This window comes from Saimiri boliviensis, chromosome 10, assembly GCF_048565385.1.
Source record: "Saimiri boliviensis isolate mSaiBol1 chromosome 10, mSaiBol1.pri, whole genome shotgun sequence".
Lineage (NCBI taxonomy): Eukaryota > Metazoa > Chordata > Mammalia > Primates > Cebidae > Saimiri > Saimiri boliviensis.
In genome coordinates, this window is record NC_133458.1 from 95,450,269 (window position 1) to 95,469,839 (window position 19,571).

The following is a 19,571-nucleotide window of genomic DNA, read 5'->3' on the forward strand; positions in this document are numbered from 1 at the left end:
CCTTTCACATGCAAATATGAAACTTTGGTGTTATGCTGCAGTTGATCAGTGGTCATTTGTGCCTCGCTCCAATGACAGTGGAACCCACCTACCATTTGTGTACAAGCTTGCACCTGGAAACCCAACATGCCCACTTTTTATCGCAGACTGAAATTAAACATGTGTGACAAGAACCCCTTCATAGGACCCTCTAGGGAATCTTTTGCCGCCCTGCAATCCCAGGCTAGAAATTTCTTCCTGCAGATTTTCATCCATATCTTTGGCCTTGGCAGGATCTGATGAGTGATGCTGTGCAGCTTCAGCTCAGCTGAGGACACTTAACAAAGTCATATGTGTGACAAAACCCAGCTGCTTCAACTGGAAATGAGTTTGGCAGCAATGGTCCGGAGCAGCAATAAATTGAATACCCTAGAGCTAAAGGTCATCCTGCCCCAGAACCAGAGCTGCAGCTAACAAAGGATAAACAAAGGACAGCAAAGTGTTTCACAGTCCGGGATCAGAAGTCAGAGTGCAGGAGCACGGCGAGAGACGCTGCACACTGTGTGAACTTGGACAAGGGACTTAACCTTGCTGAGCCTCAGATTCCTTTACTTTATAATTGGGAAACAAGTATTACCTTGTGGGGTAGTTGTGAGTTGTGTGAGGAGTGAGTGGAATAATGTCCCTGGAATACTTAGCACAGTTCCCGGTCTGGCATGGCCTTCAGTAAATATTGGTCATTTTCATGATTCTTCCAACAATTATTCATATTTGGAATCCAGAATCAAAATGCCTATATCAGAAGGATCGCTTGAGTACAGGAATTTGAGGCTGCAGTGAGCTGATTGAGCCATTGCGCTCCAGCCTGAGCAGCAAAGGGAGATCCCATCTTCAAATATAAATAAGTAAGAAAGAAAGAATATATGCCTATATCAACCTAACTACCCTAGAACATAGTGTTCCTACATTTTCATCAAAAACCTTGGTTTAAGAAGGTTGTTTAAAACAATGGCTTTTGGCCAGGTGTAGTGGTTCACGTCTGTAATCCCAGCACTTTGGGAGGCTGAGGTGGGTGGACCATTTGAGGTCAGGAGTTTGAAACCAGACTGGCGAAAGCCCATCTCTACTAAAAGTAAAAAACAATTAGCCATGCGTGCTGGTGGCATGTGCCTGTAATCCCAGCTACTGGGGAGGTTAAGGCAGGAGAACCTCTTGAACCTGGGAGGCAGAGGTTGCAGGGAGCCAAAAGGCATCACTGCACTCCGGCCTGGGCGATGTAGTGAGATTCTACCTTAAAAACAAACAAACAAATGAAAAAGAAAACAATGGCTCTCAAACTTGAATGTGCATAAAAATACCTGAGCGTGCTGGGCACGGTGGCTCACGCCTGTAATCCCAGCACTCTGAGAGGCCAAAGCGGGTGCGTGTGTGTCAGTAAATACCACGACCTCACCTCCTGGGCATCCACTCCCCTGGTATTTACTGACACGCACGCACACACACCTTCCCTGTCCGTAATAATCAAGTGGTGAAGGAGAGCTGAAGGGGTCATGTGTTCTTACTCTTCTTCTCAGTGACCTGCTTGACCCCAGTCCAATTTCCGAGCTGCCATATGTAATGACCCAATGACACTATAAGTTGTGTCATTAAGACTGGGGGAAAAGAAAGCTCGTTAAGAAACAAAGCTTATTTCACATGCCACAAAATTCCCAAACAACGCATATTCTCAAGCAGATTTGCATACAGCATTTTACTGATATTAACTTCAAAACTAAATATATTTTTGAACGTGGAAAAATAAACCACTTTGTTGTTTATAGTCAAGCCACTCACCATTCACAAATCAAAGACACAGACCGCTCGGCAGCTTTTAGAGGTTAGTAACAAAATGTGGCGGGGCTGTAATGACATATTTAAGTGTGACAAGATTAATCTCAGGGCTCCCTGGATAGAACTGTCTATTTTGGGTGCCTCCACACTAGAGCTGAAGCTTCTAAGCTCATGTGTTCCAGATGTTCAGGGGGTCACAAATGTGTCATGAATTTCAACAGGCTTATACAAACACTTTAAAGCTTCATTCCTCTTTATTTTTTTTAGAAAACGGTGTAATTCTCCCTGGAACTAGAAACACGGACCGGGCAGTAAAGGCTTCCCAGTTGTGCCTGTTTAGATGACAGAAAAGAGAGGGAAGTTCACAGTGGGCTTGTTGATGGAGATGTGTCAGGGGAAGCTTCTCGGTGGTCTTTAAGGAGATCACTGAATGGAGAGTGGTGGGCGGGGTGGGGGTGGAGGGATCACCGCTGACAGAGGAAACTGTGTGTGGAAAAACAGGCGGGCGTGAAACTGCGGTGCGTGCAGCAGAGGGATCACCGTAGATAGAGGAAACTGTGCGTGGAAATGCAGGCGGGCGTGAAACTGGGGTGCGTGCAGCAGAGGAACCACCATAGATAGAGGAAACTGTGCGTGGAAATGCAGAGGCCATGAAACGGGGCACCTGCAGCAGTCTGTAAGTCGCCCCATTCGTGCAGAAATAGAGGGAAACAGAAGAGAGAGATGAACAGGCAAACACCAGCAGGACCATGTGATGCTCCATGCTGGGATGAGTGGACCTTATCCTATAGGGCTTTAAAATCAACTTGGTAAAATACACTTAACATAAAATTACTATTTTAACCATTTTAAAGTGTACAATTCAGCAGCATTTAGTACATTCACAGTGTTGTGCCACCACTATCTAGGTGCAGAATATTTTCATCACCCCAAAGAAAACTCATATAAATTAGTAATCACTTCTCACTCCCCTCTCCCCCACAGCCTCTGACAACCATTAATCTGCTTTCTGTCTCTATAGATTTGCCTATTCCAGATATATCCTAGAGCGTTTCAAGTAGGGTAGTGACATGCTTCTATTTGCATTGTAGAAGAATGACTTAGTATCTAAGGAGGAGGCTAATTTGGAAGAGGCTAACTCTCTTCCAAATTAGCCTCCTCCTTAGATGCTAAGGAGGCAAATCAGGAGACTATCAGATCAGGAGAGACGATATGGGCTCATGGGAGGGATGGGGAGAAGGGGCAGGAGAAGAGGGTAGTAAGATGGAACCAACAAAATCAGTGATTACTCAGATAGAAAGTGAGACTTTCTCTACCCATCCCCCAACACATCCTCCCCATTTCAGGCTTCTGACATGGGCAAATTTGTAAAGGTGGTGCTACCCACCAGGGAAGAGAAAATGGCCATGTGAGAGCTGCAAGTTAGGGAGGCAGAATACGTAGGATAGGTTTATGGTTTCTGCTTTCCAATACAGAATGATGCATACCCTCAAGAGAATCTTGCTTGTTGTGGTTTCTGATTTACATGGAAGTTCTTTTTACTACTTTTACTCCTTTCCACATTTACTAAATCTTATCTTTCCGTTGGCTTCCAGACACTAACTCTAAATAGAAATAAGGTAAATAGCATTTAAGTAAAAATATATTGGAAAGGTACTTGGGAACGAGAATAAAAAACCAGCCAAAGCTTGTCAGCAGACCTCCTAACAAAGAATGTAATAAGTCACTTTCAAAAGAATGAAAACAACAGAGCAGAGCTCAAGGCTGGGAGTTGCTCCAATAGCACTCAGGGAAATGATTCTTGAGGTCTCCCACTGTACACTTCTGGTGTAGCAAATGGTTATGAAATAGAAGGAGAAAAGGAGCTCCTAGGTGTAGCCATCACAATGGTAAGCATTCCTAGAGCAGTTTAGACCTTCGGCGCTCCTTTACGGCATCATCCCCAAAAGGCTTCCTATGTTCCATTTCATCAGTTCAACAATACTGTTTGTCATTTAGGACTTCCACTTCTGACCGTGACCATAGCTTGTATCAACCCAACCTCATTTCGTAGAACAACAATAGAAGCTGAATTAAAAAGAAAACCACTGTTTAAAGGTATCAGAGGGCAACCAAACCTTGGGAGGCCGTGATGATAGAGAAAAGAGAATCACAAGGAAGTGAGCCTAACATTCTGTGCCGCTTTTCCCTTCGGGAAATTCACCAGTTTTTAAGCTTCTCTGACCAAGATGCCAACTCAAAAGTGACAGATAAGAGAATGAAGAGCTCAGTAGTATTACGGTGCTTGAGAGACCAAAAAACAAAAACAAAGAAAACCCCAGAAGAAACAAAAGAAAAATGGGAGTTGTAAGCCTGTTAAGGAGGGACAGCACTGGTAAACACCACAGGCTTTCCATTAGATCCATGAAAGACGATGCCTTGGAAGTAATAAAAAAACAATGGTTAGTCCTCACAAACCTTGAAATCAAGCATTGAAACAATCATCTCAATCCCATACTGAATCCAGATGATATGCTTTTACTCTGTCTGCCTTCTAGAAAAAATTAAATCCTTTTGGAAGAAAAATAACATTTTTCTTCATACTCGTGTGTACATTTTCTCCTACATTTAATAACATTTAGTAGGCATGACAAAGAACAAGAGCAAATGACTAAAATTAAAGGAGATAAAAGGTAACAGAAAGAGACCACAAGTGATCCAGATACTAGAGTTATCAAGTACACATTTTAAAGTAACTATGAATAAAATATGCAAGACATTAGGTGAAGAGATAATTTGCCAGAGAATTAGAATATATAAAAGAGACTCAAATGGAAATTCTTGAATGAAAAAGTTATTCATTCATTGTTCACTGAAATTAAGAACTCAACAGATGTTTTAGCAATAGATTAGACACAGTAGAAGAATGACTGTATGAACTGAAGGTGAGGTCAGTAGAGGATTTTCAGACTTAAGCATGGAGAATAAAGGTATGGAAAATACGAGAGAGAGAGAGAGAGAAGAAAATATATGAGACATTGAAACATTTAACTTATGTTTAACTGGAATTCTAGGACAAAATGATAAGGAAGAAATGGGGCAAAATAAATAAACAGTAACATTCAGAGATATTGACTGAAAAATCTTGAAACTAGTGACTAAAGTTACCAAGCCAGTTTTGAGAAGGTCTATGAATCCTAGATAGAATAAACACAAAGCAACACTAACCACATAATAGTACACATAATATATTAGTAATAGTATATTATACTATAGCATGTGTATGTGTACACACACACACACACACGCTTGCACAGAATAGTATTTTCCTAAAATCAAAGAGAGAGAAAACCTTAAAAGCTGTCATAGAAAAGGAAACAGTACTTTCATTTACTTCAAAGAAGGAAGAAAGCTGACTACTCAACAGAAACAATGAAAGCTGGAAGACAGTGAAATAATATCTTAAAAGTTCTGAAATATCTGCCAACCTAAAATTTCTATAGAAATGAAGACCTCATAAAGATATTTTCAAGGAGAGGCCAGGCGTGGTGGCTCAAGCCTGTAATCCCAGCACTTTGGGAGGCCGAGGCGGGTGGATCACGAGGTCAAGAGATCGAGACCATCCTGGTCAACATGGTGAAACCCCGTCTTTACTAAAAATACAAAAAATTAGCTGAGCATGGTGGCGAGTGCCTGTAATCCCAGCTACTCGGGAGGCTGAGGCAGGAGAATTGCCTGAACCCAGGAGGCGGAGGTTGCGGTGAGCTGAGATTGTGCCATTGCACTCCAGACTGGGTAATAAGAGCGAAACTCCGTCTCAGAAAAAAAAAAAAAAAAGATATTTTCAAGGAAACAAAAAATTGGAAAAAGTTTTTATCAGCAGACCAAATACTAAAGACTATTCTTCAGACAGAAGGAAAATTATCCCTAATGGAAACATGGAAACGCAGACGAGAATGAACGGCATCTGAGAATTTACATATGCGAACAAAAGTAAAAAGTATCAATAATAATAATGTCTTCCGGAGTTTGAACTATGTAGAAGCTTTTCAGAAGACAATATTTGCACTAAGACGGTGCAAAGTGAGTTAAAGTGTTGTAAGGCAGCAGTTCCCCAACCTTTTTGGCACCAGGGACCAATTTTGTGGGAGATAGTCTCTCCATGCACAGGTGTGTGAAGTGGGGGATGGTTTGGGGGTGACACAGTTAACTTTATTTCACCAGATCAGTTAGATGTGCTTTGAATGTGTCTATCAAAAAAAAGTCATGGGAAATTTTCTCTATATTAACTCCAAGAATTTTTGCGTTAACTTCAGCAAGGTTGGAATGAATGATCAAAGCTTTCTCTTTCCTTGGTCATTACAGTTAAGGACGATCTCAAAGCAGAGTACAGGACAGTAGGAAGCCATTTGGCCTGATAGTTAAGAGCATGGACTTAGGATTTAGCAGCTCTGGGTTTGAGCCCAGTACTGTGACTCTGGCATAATGACTTAACTGTCTCTATTTTCTCATTTGTAAAATGGGGATAAGAATTTTGGTGATCACTTGTCCCATTTCCCATTGTGCCTAGGACCAAGACATTTCTGGGAACACAGGGCTGTTGGTGCTAAAAGTAGAAAAGTGTCAGACAATTTGGAATGGTGGCTTACTCTATGAGTATTTAACTTTTTATAAGGATTCAGAGACAATGCTTACAAAATGGTGCATGGCACCCAGTCTACACATATGTCTTTTGTTTGTTTGTTTGTTTTGACAGGACCTCACTCTGTGGCCCAGGCTGGAGTGCAGTAGTGTGATCTTGGCTCCTTGCAACCTCTACCTGCTAAGTTCAAGCAATTATTTGTGCCTCAGCCTCCCAAGTAGCTGAGACTACAGGCATGTGTCACCACACCTGGCTAATTTTTTGTATTTTCAGTAGAAACGGTGCTCCACCATGTTGCCCAGGCTGGTCTCAAACTCCTGGGCTCAAGGGATCCTCCTGCCTCTGCCTCCTGAAGTTCCGGGATTACAGGTGCATGCCATTGTGCCTGGCCCATTACAAATATGTCTTAAGTTTGCACCATGTGCCAATGTATTAGAAAGAAAATTAGCAATCAAACAGTGGTCACCATACTGCTATTATCTGAGGTTTTATGATCAAAAGAACATTTTTTTTCTTTAAGAAGCGGAGTAAGAGCAGAAGTTAAAACACTAATAAATATAACATTCATTACTGTACTTTCTCAGAAGAAAAGGATTATAATACAGTCTTCGGAAGGGGAAATGTTTCTTTTCCAGGCTTCTTTGATTTCCCTTTTATGAATCCTCCCTTTCCCTGGAAAAGGTCCCAATTAAATTAATGAAGCAGCTTGAATGTGAACGCAAACCTCTGTCACTGCACTCAACTCTGCTGACAGTAAGTTTTAGCCCTGCCAATACCATGATCCAGTCCATTCTTTCCTCCACCCCTTCTCCCCTTTCGCCACATGCAATGCCAAACACCCCTTTCTTCCTACACAGAAATGCCAGGAAAGCAAGACCTTACTTGTCTTAGCAGAATCACAAAAAACTGTTCTGTCTTTCCCCCTTTTAGGAACCCACTTTACAACACAGGATTTGATGCAATTAAAAAGTAGTCAAGATTTCCCTTCCTCATTCTCTCCTTCCCTGTCCAGTTTTTGTATCTGATATCCTCAAGAGGATAAAAAGCACAATCTGGTTCATTATTTACACTTACTCGATATCTAGCTTTAATGCTCTACGTTTGTAATTTTCTTCTGGAAAAGAGAATAAGAGTGGGGAAGGAAGGGGCAGAGGTTATAGCAGTAAATACTCTCGCCAGGAATGTTGCAAGGACTTAGATCCTGACTCATCATCTTCTGGGTACCATGGAAACGAGAGACAGCTAAGCTGCTAAAGATTTACTTCCTGCTAACAGCAGTGTAAGACTGTTCTAGCATCAGTATGCAGGTGCTCCCTCTCACTGGATCAGGAGACCCAATTGTGCACATGCCTACACAACTCCGTGATTAGTGATGTGAAGTTGGTATCTTGAAATTGGCTGTGTAAAAGTATTTACACTATGGGAAATGGCAAACGCTAAAAATCAGTGCCCTCTCTCCCCAGTTTACCCCGAGACTCCCGGTTCTCTGACACTTTGGCTGTCCTTGGGAAAGAGGAAACATTCTGGCATTCTTTGTTCCCCAGGTGAACCTAAGGAAATTCCATCTATGGTAAATTACAATGTCTAAAACTTCTTTGAAACTTTGGCTCTGAAAATCAGATAAGCTAAATTTCAAAAATTTGCAGAAAGGTGAGAAAGGCCTGTCACTTGTCTCCATTTCTGCCTGCCCTCACTGAGTTCTAGTGCAAGTGACAATAACAGAATTTCAAGACCATGCTATAACATCTACAGACTCTTCCATTGATATCAGAGCACCATGAGATGCTCCAGAACTGATCTGTTTAAGGCAGCTCCAGACCAGACAGTGTATCTGGATTCAACTACTTTCTTGACTCACAGCCTAAGGGAGCCCCAGAACCCCTACATGTTTCTAGGCTCTGGGAATTTAGAACACAGAGCATGCCAAATAGCATCTTAGTTTCACGATGCCACTTGTTAAAATAAAACGAGGTACATGGTTTTCACTGCCAACCCCAAAACTGTACAAGGCAAAAATACTGCTTTAGTCTAATTGACAATGTAGCACTATCTTAACACAATTTTGTTCCATCCCTCTATTTCTCTATTCTACTCCAGCGTTCGCCTTACTTGTTTATTTGTGTTTTAACATCCCACAAGTGATTCTGAAAGCCTTTGGTTACACTTCAAATTAAAACAACAAAAAGTTGCTGTTTAAAAAGAAACCCCAATTCCCTCTTTGTTCTTCAAATACCATTAATTTTTAGAACCCATTCTCCATGCATGGATAATACTCTAAAATATAGACTTCTGGTATTTATCCACTTTCCATTTAATGAAATGATTCTCTGTAAAATTTCAATAGATTATTAAAAACCACTCAGAGCCGAGAAAGTTATGCATTGTTGCCTAGCTGTTATACCTCAATAAATAGATCTGCCAGCCAATTTATATTATAAACAATACAATAAATTAGCTCCCAGAGTAGTAAGTAAGTGCATATTTGGGTAGTTTAATTTAGAAGCATTCTTCTTATGCTAATCAGTCCTCTGTAATGAAATAGAACCACATGAACTAAGAAGACTCTTGGCAAATAATCAGAGTAAAATTGGGAGTTGCTATTATTATTTCCTTTGTCTTCAGGAAGCAAGCTGTGTGGTTTTTTAAGAGAAGGGAAAAAACCCAAAACCAGGAATTCAATTCTTTTTACAGGAGAGGATGCTCTAGTCAGCATTGAGGTAATGAAATTTCTACAACTCCTTTTATAAATTTGTGTCCCAGAATATTTCTCATTTTTCTCCCATTCGCCACAGAAAGGAAATAGTCTTTGGCTGACATAAACAATGCAGCCCTTAGTTAGAAGGGAATTGTTTTGAACTGTTCATTATCTCGGCATGTCTATTTCCTACAAGACACTTTGGTACGTACAAGTGGTGAACAATCATAGCCCTCCTTGAGAGATGTCGTATTAAAACACACACACACACACACACACACACACACACACACACACACACACACACACATAGACACGCACGCATGTGTTACTCAGAGGCAAAGGAGAGGGGCATGGGAATGAGGTAGAGGCCAATTCGATTTTAATTCACTGAAGATTTACTCAGTGCCACAAACTGTGCTAAGGGGTATGCTGCAAAAATAAATATTTTAAAACAAATTATTCCTGTCCTTAAGGAACTCAGTTTCGAATAGTGGAGGAAAGCAATTAAGGAGCTGAAGTGTGAAACCCCACTGTAGGACGTACAACAGAAGATATACAGGAGATGGAGAGAGCTGCTGAGGAGGAGGTATTCTGGGGAAGGATCAAGCATGCCGAGATGACCAAGACTGGATGGAAATGGGACTTTTCCAGGTATGTCAGAGGAGTAGAAAGGGCCTCATAAGGCAAGAGGAGGAAATCTCGTGTGAATTTCTGGGTGCATGGTTGGAGGAGGAGATGGGATTTTGTTTTTCACCGTTTTAAATGCAAAGGAGGGAGAGGGTAAGAGTTAAGGATGGGAAAGGAAACAGAGGCCGGATCAAATCTCTTCATTAATCCAGGCAGAGTTTGGACTTTATCCTGCAGGTATCAGAGTTAGTGAGAGATTTTAAACAAGGGAGAAACACCATTAACCTTGCATTTTGGAAAAAGCACAGAGAGGAGGGTAGCTTGGTGAGGAAGGAGACCAGCTGAGGCCAGCCAAGTGGGCTACGGGAAAAGGGAAACAAGTTTCAACAACTTAAAACAGTTTTTCAGAGTGTTCTTGAATAACATCTTAAAACTTTAAAAAATACCACAAGGCAAAAACTTTCATTTTGAAATTTATAATGTGGGATAGCCCTCATGTTTCTTTTAATGTCCACAAAATACTCCCTAGTTGTATTGGTTTATATAAATGCAGTGTTTTTCTTTTTTGCTAGTTCTTGTGGTTTCTATGCCGGGCACCAGGAAATGAATAAAATCAGGCCAGCAAGGATATCATAAAGCAGATGTGAGAAATGCTAGCTAAAGAATTGGGTGAGTAATATTTGCCAATTACTATTATTCTTAATTTTCTAGTAAGACTCACAGCAAAGTAACTGGATAAAGTAACTTCTCTGCCTTGTTGTTTCAATGGAAAAGTGACGGGAGTGAGAGGAATGTTGTCAGAAAAAGATTCATTTTCTCCCTATGGTCTGGGGATTGCTGGAGAACCCAAGGCATAAGCTGAGATCTGTTGATTTTATTTACTTGCTGCTTCTCACTGAGCCACTGTTGGCAGAGTTGAATTGAAAAGATGCTGAGGGAGTAAATTTCTGAATTTTTTTTAGTTGGAGAGTCTGCTAGCCAACTTCAGCACAGGACACCCAGGAAGAAAAACAAACCTACGTAACCACCAGGACTTGGATGTGAAATGTCCACTCCGCCTTCACTCTGTGTGTGGATGCCAGAGTCCTCTAACTGGATGGCATTAAAAAAGGAAACAAAACAACAAGACAAGAGACAGCCATGGAAAGAGAATACAAACCCTTTTAGACGTAAGAAAGGAAAGTAAGCCCTCCTTTAACAAGCTCAGGTGAAAAAACTAGAGGCAAGTCCAAGTGCTTGTTGAGATCATGGAATAATCAGAATTCATACATTACTGGCAAGAATACAATTGATTTGGAAAACAGTTTGACATTCTGTAGTGAGGTTTGACACAGGCACAAAGAGATATGTTCAAAAACATCTATAGCAGCACTATGTGTAGAAGCAAAATACTGAAAACAACCCAAATGTTCATCAACGCTGGGATGGATGAATAAGACTTCTATGATGGAATATTATGCAGCAATTAAAAAGAATAAGACACAATCGAGCATATCAACACGGGTGAATCTCACATGTAGTGCTGAATAGCAAAAGTATGTAATTCCTTTTCTATAAAATTAAACTGGGAAAGTAGAGTATTATATATGGCTATGTATATCTGCAGTATAACTATTAACAACTAGAAAAGAAAGAGGATGATAAAAGCAAAATTCAGGACAGTACTTTACCTGCAGGGGTAATTGGGAATGGCAATGTTGTATTTTTTAAACTGGCTGGTGAGTACAAAAGTGTTCATTTATCACTGTTCATCTTACACAGCATTGTAAATATTCTTTGGTATGTATTCAATTTTAAATTTTAAAAAAGCAAAAGCAAAACCACCTACTGATACTGCCATCCTTGCAAAAATGAATCTTTAGGAAACTTAACATAGTCTCTGCTGCACTTTTTTCTTCTCCCCTACAACGAGATGATGAGATTGGCCCCGTGTCTAAAAAACAGCGTGTGGGGAAGGCATGGAGAAGCAATTGAACTGAAACAAAGTCAAAAGTGGGAAGTCCCCCTCTGGCCAGCAGCTCTAAAATGACAGAGCTAGTGCCAGAATCTCAACCTTGGGACTCTGGTTCCTGTATAAAAAAATAAATATTAAGAACAAAAATAAATACCCACATATTCATGCTGGACAGCAGAAGTGCAATAAGTTGCCAAATATTTGGGTTTTTTGTTTTGATAGTTTTTTACTCCCTAAATGTAAGCTCCTATATTTCCTGTCTTCCATATGTTGGAAGCTCAGTACAAACAGGAGAAAAAGAAAAGGCTGAATGCACCCTGTTTATTGTAGACAGGGATGTTTCAGATATTGTTAAACTAGAAGGGACTCAATGCTTTAGAAACAACTCATTACACTCAGCCACTCTTATTTCCTATTAGGCTGTCATATAGCAAAATGACAAATACTGCCTCATCCCTCTCTGCCACTACCACCTTTTGACAAGACAATCTCTTTGTTGCAGTCAAGTTAAAACTGGATACAACTGTGGTAGTTTCAGGCCTATCTGATAGAGAATATTGAACTGATTTCATCATCTGAACTTTTAATACAAAATGTGTCTTAAGGACTCTGTGAACAGAGTGAGATCTGCTTGCCCTGTGAAGTAGATTAATGCTAAGAGAGATTCCTAATGGTAATAGAAACCAACATTTATTTTATGCTTATTAGGTGTCTGGTAGAGAGAGGGTCAAGTAATTTATAAGCATTATCTCAATTCATCCTAATAATGAATCCTCCTGGGAAAGTGGTAGGTGATAATATTATCCCCATTTCACAGGTGAGGGAGTTCTTGGAGAGGTTAAGTAACTTGCCCAAGGTCATACAGCTGGTACATGGTAGAGCAGGGATCTAATCCCAGTCTAACATAGTATCCATTCTCTTAATCCCTATACTATAATGCCACTTGAATATGGTCACAGAAGTAGTTAGAATTGCCAATGTAATCAACTAGAAACAAAATACAAGCCTACCTGATAGCTTAGCTCATAAAGTCTGTCTGGTATAAGCAAAGGTGATAAGGGAATTGGGCTGGGGAGAGTCTGTAAATTATTTTCAACAATTCTAATAGTCTAATGCATGGGTTCTTAATCTTTTTTGGTGCTACAGTCTCCTATGGGTGTCTGGTGCAGCCTATGGACACCTTCTAGCAATAATGTTTGACAATACATGCTGGCTGGGCATGGCGGCTCATGCCTATAATCCTAGTACTTTGGGAGGCCAAGGCAGGAGGATCACTTGAGCCCAGGAGTTCGAGACCAGCCTGAACAACATCTCTACAAGAGAATATAAAAATTAGCCAGGCATGGTGTCATGCACCTATGGTCTCACATACCTGGGATGCTGAGGTGAGAGGATTTGTTGAGCCTGGGAGTTAAAGGCTGCAGTGAGCCATAATGGTGCCACTGCACTTCAGCCTGGGTGACAGGGCAAGACCCTGCCTTAAATAACTAATGCACAATGCACATGCAGACACACATATACGTATATGATATGCATACACATTATGGATTGCAAATGAAGCATTACATTGAAATAATCAAAACAGTAAAAAAATTGTGAGGTAGCAACATATATACTTCTGTATTAGCACATTTGGTAGGAGAAACCAGAGGATCTGAAAACTACTGTAATTCTAATTTTAGTGATAAGCATAAAAGGTTTTCAAACACATGTATAACAATGTTTGTGACATTTGGTTTGAGAATATCTCCGCTTTCTACTGTAGACAAAAGTCAAAGGCACTGCTGTGCCCCTGTGATTTGTTGCCTACATTTATAAAGGAAGGAAATGTGAAATTTCACAATTCATAATGAAAGGAAATGCTATCTCAGTTAGAGGTTAGTGAAAATAAAGATGGAATTTTTTTCCAAGTTCACTGACGACTCCTTGAATCCTAACCACAGACCCTTACTCCAGGTTAAGAGTCCTTATTAAATAACCTAATGACTAATTACTGGAAATACTGAGCTTACTTATAATAAAACTTCACAGTCAAAAACACTGCACTTTTTGTTGCTTTGACATGGAAATGTATGAATCTATTATAACATTTTACCAATAACTAATATCCACAAAAAAATTTGCTGTGGCTGGTGGGCATTTTTGATGCAAACCATCACTCTGGATGATGTTTAAAGCAGACACTGCTTGATAGTTTTTTTCTTGTTGGAAGACAACACAGGCATATGATCATCTGAGAGCACTGCACACCAGGACCACACAGTTTCAACAGAGCACAAAACTGCTGGAAAAAGGAAACCCATGCTTTTAAATAAATAAAAGAGTTTTCTTAAAAGTCTAAATTCCCAGTGACCTATCAGTAATTGGAGAGAACAAAGACCTCTTGCAAGCCTACAGTGCACGGCAGAGATTGAAGTCTACAATTTAGATTCAGGTTTTGGCTGAGGATTTCAGAGAACTGGTGTCATACCAGTTGATACTATTGACGGGAAGACACACTTCTAAACGTGATGCTTCAGGTCAATGGCTGGTTTGTAAAGAGTAAAACTGTTGTTCTCAAATTTCTAGTTGGCTTGTAAGTAAAAAAGAAAAAAAAGGATTTAGAACACACTTCAGGACTCATAATGAAAGTTTCTCCACACATAAGCCATGTGGGGGTTCCTGCAAGATGGAAGCCATGTCACTAACAATAGAGGGATGAAACACGTCATAGCCTAGGGTTCCCAAACTGGCTGCATATTAGAAACCTCTATGAATCTTCAACACCAAAGCCCAGGTTCTAACCTAGACAAATAAAATCAGGCAATCTGGAGAGTGGGTGTGGAAATCTGTATCTGCAAGGGTTGAGAAACAGTGGTTTAGGGCAAAGTAGTAGATGAAAAAATGGCTCCAAATTCTTTGCCATTCTTCTCACCAAGACGAATCTGGCTTTGCTCTGTGATTTGCACTGACCAAGAGAGAATGAAATGGAGAGAATATTCTGGGACTTTTGAGTACAGGCCTTAAAAGGACTGGCATCTTTTGCTTCTCCATTTGGAAGACCAGCCTGCTGTGTTGCGATAAAGTCCAGGCCAGGGCACTACGTAATGAGAGGCCATATGGAGAGAGAAATAGAGGAGTGGAGATCATCTTGGATGTCCCCGTTTAGCCAAACTCCCAGCTGAATGCAGCTGCACATGTGACCTCAGCTTACCCCATCTGAATCAGACACACCCAGCTGAGCCCTCTCAATCCATATATTTGTGAGAAATAACAAATTGTTTTAAGCCACTGAGTTTTGGCATAATTTATTATGCCATGACAAATAACTGGAAAAGGGAAACATTTTCTGATGATTCTTTAATCCTTTTCCCGAAAAAGCCATCTTGCCTATCTTGGAATCTTGATATGAGTAAAAACCAAGGCCTGATCCATCTTTCTAAGGCAGATATTAAGACATAATTATACTGAGAACTTAGGCAAAATTGTATAGCATGTAAACAAAGACAGACCAAGTTCTCATATTAGGCAAACCATCAGCTCCTGCTGCTCCCCACTTCCTGCCCCCAAATCCCTGAGAGCTAGCAAGTGCATTATCTGGGTGGCCTTTGTGGTGCATACAGATGCACCCCACTGGACCCCTCTTCAAGAAGGTACTTGTTGCTCAGAGGCAGGGAGTGTATTCAGCAGGCCGCCCCCAGCTGTCAGCTCCTTCAGGGTCTGCCTTGGCTGCAAAGAGCTGCCTTTCCCAAAATGATGACCTTCCTGGGGCAGCCCGAATTTGGTGAGTCAAAGAGCCGAGCATAAAAGGCCTCACTATTTTGGCCCAGTGTGGGACACTCTGATAGAAAATACGTTCCAAAGAGTTCCCTTTCCGGTTTGTCTGGCCTGTGTCACAGTTTTATTGCTCCCTTGGTCCCATCCTGCTCCTGTACTCTTCCTTCCACAGGTGTTGGTCTCTAACAAACTATTTGCACCCAAAACTTTGCCTCAATGCCTGCTTTTGGAGGTCCTAACCTGTGACTTCCAAGCAGCTCTCTGGCCGGGAGGTAGGGTATGTTTTGATTACTGTGTTCTGGTTTTCTGCCCACAGTCTGATTCCCATAAATGGACAGAGGAACTCTGCCCATGTCTGGAAGATAGAGTCAAAGAACCCATGAAAGAGGACATCCATCACTGCAGAAGGTGACTGCTAATCGGGAGATGATGATTCTGTTTGCTGATTTCTGTAACAAAGCCAAAACTTTTTTCTTTTTTGGAGACAGGGTCTTACTCTGATGCCCAGGCTGGAGTATAGTGGTGTGAGTATAGCTCACTGCAGCCTTGACCTCCTGGGCTCAAGTGAGCTGCCCATCTCAGCTTCCCAAGCTACAGGCATGTACCACCACACCTGGCTAATTTTTTTTTTTTTTTTTTTTTTTTGTAGGAACAGGGTCTCACTATGTTGCCAACCCAGGCTGGTCTTGAGCTCCTGGGCTCAAGCGATCCTCCCACCTCAGCCCCCCAAAGTGTGGAGATTACAGATGTGAGCCACCACACATAGTCAAGGCCAAAACATTTTTCCAGGGAATTAACTGTATTTGGTTATCATTGCCTTAAGCCTGTAACAGCTATTTTCCTCCATTCCATATGTTTTTGAAAACTTCATTCCGTCTCATCTAGTCAAATGCAAAAGTGACATTTGTGGCTTGTTGCTTCCTGTGATCATGTCAATGTTATCAAGGACTTGCTGAAGACCTTTCTGGAACTGTTTCTTCAGAAACAGTTCACAATGCTTCCTAAGCTGTTTAAAATTCTTAATAAAACACACAAAAAATGAATTGTCAGCAGTAATTCCAAGAAAGGCAGGTAGATAGCTCTCTATCATTTCCTCCCTGGACTGCCCGTGAAAATGTTCAAATCCTAGCCTGATTGTCCACTCCACTCGAAGGACTATGGTCATTCTTTCCTCCATATTCCAGTGGCGTGTACTCAAGAAACAAACTCAAGTTAACTTGAGTTTTAGAAAAGCACAATTAGGAAGCTGTGGTTGTTACTGCTTTCTGCAGACAAACCATACCTCATCCATCTCCTTATAAGAAGTCCTCTTTTTTTTTTTTTAGGGAACAAAGTATTCTATGGTCGTTAGGATGTGCTGCCAAACACGCTGTCCACCACCGCTACACCACGCCCTTGCCACCACCGCCACATGCCCCAAGGGCAGTGATATGGTTTGGATCTGTGTCCCCACCCAAATCTCATGTCTAACGGTAACCCCCAATGTTGGAGGTGGGGTTTGGTGGGAGGTGACTGGATCGTGGGGCAGATTTCTCATGAATGGTTTAGCAACATTCCCTTGGTGCTGTCCTGGCAATAGTGAGTTCTCACGAGATCTGGTTGTTTAAACATGTGTGGCAGCTCTCATTTGTGCCAGCTTTGCCCTCTGCTGTAAGTAAAACTCCCTGAGGCCTCTTCAGAAGGAGATGCAGCCATACTTCCTGTACAGCCTGCAGAACCTTGAGCCAATTAAACCTGATTTTAGTAATTTTATTCTCATTAATTTTCTTAGAAATCACCCCGTCTCGGGTGTTTCCGTATAGCAGTGCGAGAACAGACTAATACAGGGGGCATGGAGCCTAGATCCAGCTGCAGTTCATCCCTCCCCACTCCACTCCCCTCATAGGTACTTACAAACACCGTGGGGTGGTAGAAAGATTGAAATTTGGATGTTAAAATCTCAGATACTATCACTGTTAGAAGCCTTAAGCAAGTTTCTTAGGCGAAGCTTCTGTTTCCTCAGGAGTTAGTAAATACCATGACAGTTTTTAGGATAGCTACTTGGATTCCATAAAATCGTGGATTAAAAAAGTGTGTGGTAGACCATGGCCTGAGGGCTCACAGACACCGAATCATCGGTTACCATCTCTTTTGACCTTCCCATCACTCCTGTGAAGTAACTGTTCGCACTCAAGGGTTTCTAGGGCTGGCTGGGCTCAGTGGCTCACAACTATAATACCAGAACTTTGGGAGTCAAAGGCGGGTGGATTGCCTGAGGTCAGGAGTTTGAGACTAGCCTGGCCAAAATGGTGAAACCCTATTTCTACTAAAAACACAAAAATAGCCAAGTGTGGAGGCAGGCACCTCTAATTCCAGCTACTCGGGAGGCTGAGGCAGAAGAATCACTTGAACCTGGGAGGCTGAGGTTACAGTGAGCCGAGATCACACCACTGCACTCCAGCCTGGGTGATACAGCGAGACTCCATCTCAAAACAAAACAAAACAAAACAAAACAAAACACAAAAGTTTCCAGGACCAGTAACCAGCCCTTAGCTAGCAAGTGGCAAAATCAAAGTTTAAACAAGGTTTGTCTAACTCTACCTTCCCCTCATGTCATGAACCCCCTCTAATTGGTGAGGGTTTTCCAGAACAGTCAAGCTTTGGGGTGGCGTGCTCCTTCCCTTTGGTTTCCCTAGATGGAACGTCCAGCGGAACATCTGATTCCTGTTGGAAACCAAAACATTTTGGGAGACGCCCCTGAGCAGAGTGTGGCTGAGGAGGGCTCCATATACCACACCCAGGTCAAGGTCAAGGTGCAAGCCTTGGTGCAGGGCTTGTGCTTTAGGGGGCTGAGGATGATTACTACAGCCACTGAGGAAGTGCCAGGGACACCAGCATGTGGCGATCTCCCTGTGGATACTCAGCCTTTAAGTTGGCACTGTGGACACACAGTAAACACCATCTCTCAAACGGGGAATCAGTCCTCACAGCTGGAACATTCCAAAGCCTATTCCCCCAGACCTCTATTTCAAGACTTCCAAACTGGTATCAAGAAGGTGGACATATGAAACAGATGGAGAATCTTCTTCCAATAAAGCTCCTTACATGACTTCCTATTTCTAGAGTCTCCTCACCCTGTTTATAAAGTTACCATTATAAACTTCCCAAAGAACACCTTTAAAAAATGTGCTTTGAAACCTCTGATAGCTCCCCACTGCTTAAACAATGGAACACACACTCCTTGCCTACTCTCCAGGCACCATGTTCCCCTTCTGCGCTCTCCCCTAGCTTTCACTCTCCCAGCTGCAGGCCATGAGCCAGACTACGCACGCTGCCCCATGCCCTGCCCTGTATTCTCTTACCCATGACACTGCCCACCATGTTCTCGCTGCTCATTTTGGCCAATTTTAGCATGCATACTTTTATTAATATCACAAGTTCTCAGATAAAGCTATCAACTTTTCTTAACATTATATGAACCTGGCCTCGCCACCAAGCCTTAGTTCCTTTTTTTAAAAACCCAGTTGGCTGGGCACAGTGGCTCACGCTTGTAATCCCAGCAATTTGGGAGGCCGAGGTGGGTGGATCACCTGAGGTCAGAAGCTCAAGACAGCCTGGCCAACATGGTGAAACGCCATGTCTACTAAAAATGCAAAAATCAGCCAGGCATGATGGTGTGTGCCTGTAATCCCAGCTACTCAGAAGGCTGAGACAGGAGAATCGCTTGAGCCCAGGAGATGGAGGTTGCAGTGAGCTGAGATCACGCCACTGCATTCCAGCCTGGGCCGCAGAGCAAGACTCCATCTCAAAAAAACAAAACAAAACAAAAACCCCAATCTTCTCTCTTTCTATAGGAGGTGGTCACCTTGGGTGGTTTCAGAGCTAACGCTAGATGTGAAATACATTATTTCTCAGCCCTGCTTTCATTATAGCAGGGATGCATATGGGCTCCAATTTTAACTGTACCAGCATACCGCTGTGATTCCATTATTCCAGTAGTGGATATGCTTGTGAAGTAGAAAAACTCTGGGCTGGAAGCCAAGATTCTAACCTCAGCTCAGACATGAAATGAGTAGAATACTTTAGGGAAGTCACTTAACCTCTGGGTTTCAGTTTCCCTTCCCTGG

General features: G+C 41.9%; 1 protein-coding gene and 1 long non-coding RNA gene across 4 annotated transcripts in view; one reads left to right on the forward strand and one right to left on the reverse strand.

The window, feature by feature from the left end:
• Positions 1-17,212, forward strand: part of LOC141580155 (uncharacterized) — a 28,157-nt gene extending 10,945 nt beyond the window's left edge. Inside the window, exons 2-5 of one of the 2 annotated variants that reach the window (XR_012512246.1) lie at positions 9,602-9,779; positions 10,328-10,424; positions 10,718-11,290; positions 15,782-17,212. This is a non-coding gene — a long non-coding RNA (uncharacterized LOC141580155). Of the gene's footprint in view, positions 1-9,601; positions 9,780-10,327; positions 10,425-10,717; positions 13,755-15,781 lie in introns of those variants that run through there. The other variant, XR_012512245.1, reaches the window with a different exon arrangement.
• Positions 1-19,571, reverse strand: part of CPVL (carboxypeptidase vitellogenic like) — a 202,148-nt gene that overhangs the window by 2,247 nt on the left and 180,330 nt on the right. The gene's annotated exons all lie outside the window — the stretch shown is intronic.